Source organism: Pinus tabuliformis, chromosome 8 (genome assembly GCF_031772625.1).
Source record: "Pinus tabuliformis cultivar Carrire ecotype Pingquan chromosome 8, CPIR1, whole genome shotgun sequence".
NCBI lineage: Eukaryota > Viridiplantae > Streptophyta > Pinopsida > Pinales > Pinaceae > Pinus > Pinus tabuliformis.
In genome coordinates, this window is record NC_142294.1 from 1,419,952,181 (window position 1) to 1,419,956,804 (window position 4,624).

Below are 4,624 nucleotides of genomic sequence, written 5' to 3' on the forward strand. Positions count from 1 at the left end.
GTTTGCCCAAATTCGGCTTGTATTGAGAGAAATGCATGGTTCTTTGAGCACAATTTTCTCAGACTTATTGTTGCGGTCGTCCTACAAATCTCAGCTGCAAAGCCAAATTCGCCTTGCTCTTGTTGAAATATGGATGGAAATATATTTTCTTGTTGATCAATTGGTTAGAAACAATCCAATATTTTTATGAGAGATCATATTTACTATTTGATTTCTCCTCTTTGTGATTATAAAAGGAGAGCATGTATTATGTATTGGGGGGGGTGGCGGAGAGATGGAGAGATTTCTTGTTGTAATTATACAATTCCTCATCGAATCTCATTGATTAAATAGAGATTGACTGATTGTAAATGCTGTTATGCATGATTAATACAAGAACATGTTGCCATTTAACTTCCTAGTTTTGCAGTAGCTCAGCGGCGTTTCACCGGTGGTTGAGGGCCCAGCCTTGGTGGATCGATCTGTTGTTTGTATCTCTACCATTTCATTATTGTTGTGAGATAGTTCATATTTTCTTTTATTACAGTTTGCAAGTTTATCGGTTTGTTGTTTAGTTGCTTTTATATCAGTGTGTTATATTAACAAATCGCATTGTTGTTCTTTTATTATTTAACAAGAATCTCAACACTATATAATTTATCTTGTTAATGCCTTAATAGAGCTTTGTTGTTCTATTTCAATTATGGTTTCATTCTACTTGTTGTTCCATTTGATTGATATTCATTACAGATTTTTTTTCAATAGGATTGGTTATTCGATTCCATTAATTACAATTTGTTGTCCATTTACTTTGTTGTTCATTTATGTTGATTAATTGTAAAGAGTTTGCTTTTAAAGAGTTTTCCTAGTTTACTTTCGATACCAGCTTTAGTTCAAATTCTATTTCCTTTTAATTGCTTTAAATCAGGACTGTCAACTGTAGAGAACATTGGTTATTGCTTCCTCGTTCCCAGATTGATTGTCTTGTTCCAGTTTGATTTCAATTGCATCAATCTCTAGAGGAATGAGTTATTGCTACTATATCTTCGATTGATGTTTGTTGAGTGAATAGTTGGATTTCAAAGCATTTGAGTTTATGTTGTTGTAGTTAGATTTCTTTTTCAAGTATCCATTTATTCTTACATTTAGAACACTGTACTATATCTTTCATAACATTACTCTTGAGTAAATAGCCGCCTCAGACTGAGTACACTCTTGAAATAGAAAATCGTCCCTGGGTTGACAATTAATGTGAAGATAATTAGGAGTTAAAAAGACACCTTTTTATCACTCAGCAGGAGGCAAGACTAGGCTAGGGTTCAGGTTCTTGTAGCTCTTTTTCTTCCTCCTTCACCTCTGGTTGTCCTTCTATCCTTTCCTCAAGCTTTTGGGTCTCCTGTAGTTTAGACAATGTCTCCTATAGGACTGTCTCAGCCTCTTGTAGGTCTGGCTTTGGGTCTTGTAGTACTGCCTTTCCCTTCCATGTAGAAGATCTTGGAGTCCCCCTTTCATATGTGATAGGTGTCTTGGAAGGAGATTCTTTCACCTTAGCAAGTGGTGAATCTTCAATGGTAATGGGAACTTTTGAAGAGGGCTGAGGTTTGCCTGTTTTAATTCTTGTGCTCTTCATTGCCCTGAAATACATGGAGGTCTGTCTTTTCCTCTTCTGCTTTGGCTTGATTGGTGTACTGAGGGTAGTGAGGGTAGCTGCTACCTCTCTTTCCAAAGTCTCAGGGGACTCTTCCCCTTGCTCTGCCTTCTCTGCCTCCTTTTCTCCTTCTTCTGTCTCTTTTTCTGTCTCTTCAACTTTTCCCTCCTCTGTTTCTTTTCCTTTGTCCTTCCTTTCTTGCTCTACTATGTCACCACTGGCTTCACCTTCTCCTCCTTGTTGTTCTTCCTCTTCACTGCCAGTAGGACTGACATCATAGGTCAATGCCTTTATGTCATCCTTAGCTGTCATATTTCGGAAAACTTCCCATGCTATAGGGAGTGTAAAGGTATGGAGGGATTCCTCTACTAGGAGTTTGATTAAGCCATGGTGAGCTAACTGCCTTGAATTTCCTTCTTTTACCTTGGTGCTAGAGTCAATGAGGGACTGAAGGAAAAAATAAGGGATACTGAGCTTTTGATGCACTAGGGTATCCATGCCATAGCTCAAGTCATGGAGGATTCTGAAATGATAACCATAGACAATGTTGTGCCTCCCCTCACAAGAAATGTATTTGATTATTTGGTAGCTAACCTCATCCTAGGGATATGGTATACTAGCCCTTCTAATTCCATTTTTATCTTCCATAGGGGTTTCATTATTTTGGAATAATTTCTTCTTGGCAGCCTCGCCAATGGGTTTTTCATCTTTACTCCAAGGCAGCCCAAGAGGAAGGGTAGTGACCCTACTGATGAATTCTGAGGTTATTTCGATCAAGAGGCCTCTAATGGTTGCAGTGACATGTGTTCTTGTGTGAGGGACCAGAGAGAGAGAAAATTCTTGGGCAATCTCCTCATCAAACCCTCAGAATTTCTCAAAGAAGTTCATCTAGTTTGCCCTTGTGAATATGTCTACTACTTGGGGATGTGCATGGAGCCTAGTGGAGTTAGTGGGCTCCCTTCTCATAAACCCTTCTATCATACTGCATATGCTTTTTCTTTTTTTTTTAAACCAAATATGGAGGTGGAGACAAAGATTTTTTGAGAAAAATAAAAAAACTGAGAGACTGCGTTTTTTTTTTTTATATAAATAACAGAAATTTTTTATGTATTTTCTGCCCTCCTAAAGACTTATTTCCTCCTCAAATTGAGACCACTTCTTTCATATATTGATTATCCGACAGGGGGTATGCATGAACCCTACCTCTTCAGACTGAATTTCGTGCCAAAAACTATGTTTTCTCCCTTCAAAATGGCTCACTGCCCTTCTTGTAGAAGCTCGTTGTCCCTCTTGTAGATTTCTTGTACATGCTCCTGTAGAAAACGTCGAGAGCAAAGATAGGGAGGAAATTGATGGAGGATGGTGGTTACAAGGTTGTGGGGGGCACAAGAAGGTTGCTGTAGCTGAGTTACGAGGAGAAAATGAAGAAAAGGTGGTGAGAATATGCAGGGAGGAGTGCTCATTACCCTTTATGGATATTTTCGATTATGAGTATTGAGCTGGCAAGGTGTACATTGGCCATATTCGAACCATTGGTCCCCACCTGATTGGTCAACATGGCCCCTCCTTGTAATCATCCCTCATTATTGCATCGGAGTTCACTCTTCCTCCACTACCTGTCCTTGGCATATTTTTCTTGAGTTGACTGTGCACACGTGTGGGTGACATCTTGGATGAGTGGAATCAACTAGAGGGAGGTGGCCAAGTTAACTGACCTCCTTTTCCTAGTTCAATCTCAACCATCTCTTTGCCTTCGTACGACTCCTAATTACACAAATGCAAATAGAGGAGTGATTTAGTTACTTACCTGTGATCCAAGTGTATTTGCTGTGAGGTGTTGTGACTCTCTCTCTGCTGCATGCCTTCATTCTTCTTCATGCATGCTATCTATGTTAGCTAATGTGTGATTGTGGACTTTTGCAGGTTATTCTTTTGCTGGAGCTAAGCTACATGTTCCTTTCCAACCTTCAAATGTGCACTCTTCTGCTGTTGGTGCTGGACTTCTATGGGATCAGCTGTTATACGAATTCCTATAGGAGCTCCTATAGCTGCTTCTCCCCTTCAAACTTCAACTTCTCCCTCTGTTTGGAGCTCAAGAATAATGCCAGAGGTGTCATACATGATGGAGGGAAAATAGGTAAGCTTCAGGTAAGGTTATTGGTGCCTTTTTCCTTTTTTTATTTTTGTTTTTTTTCATATTGGAAAACTGTTTCTTTTTCTGTGTTTTTCTTGGAAAGGAAAATAAATGATGATTGGGGGTGTGATGCAGGCTTGGAGATGATAGAAAAGAGGCTTGAAGGTGGTAAGAGGGATGATAAGTTACTCATGAAGCTCTCCTGGTCCCTCAAATTTCCTTTTGTATGTAGAAAACACAGTTTTGAAAAAAAAGTACAGTGGGGTGAAAGGGATGCCAAATATGATGGAGGAAGGTGTGGAGAAGGTGAGATGGATGTTGACGTGAATGTAAGGGTTCCCTTGGAACCTTCTTCTACTTCCTGTAGTCCTCCTGCAACCTTGCAATGCAACAAAAATTCCTTCTTTTTTTTTTTCCGAAAACAACTAGGGCACCTCATAGAGGTTTTCACCTTAATTGCCTGCCCTGGGCGCTTCCAAGGGAGGCTTTCACCGAAGGATATTATTCTTTTTTCCTCTCTTTTTTCATCACTGAGCCACCTCAGAAGAGGTTTTCAACCCAATGATGGGACTCAAGTGCCTCATGGAGGTTTTCACTTGAGTCCTTTTTTTTTTTTTTCTTTTCTTCAGTGAGTGAGTGAAGTGGAAGCTAAGACATGCTCCACTACCATCACTGTTTTATTCAAATCTTCAATAAACTCTCGCTTGGAGAGGGGTTTCTTGTAGACTTTCAACCAATGTCCATTGACAAGCATGGGGATGGCTACATCATCAATGGTTTTGATCAGAACTGAACCATTGTCGTTGCATTTCTCCACAGTGTAGGGTCCCAGCCTTCTTGCCCTCAACTTTCCTTTGAAATCT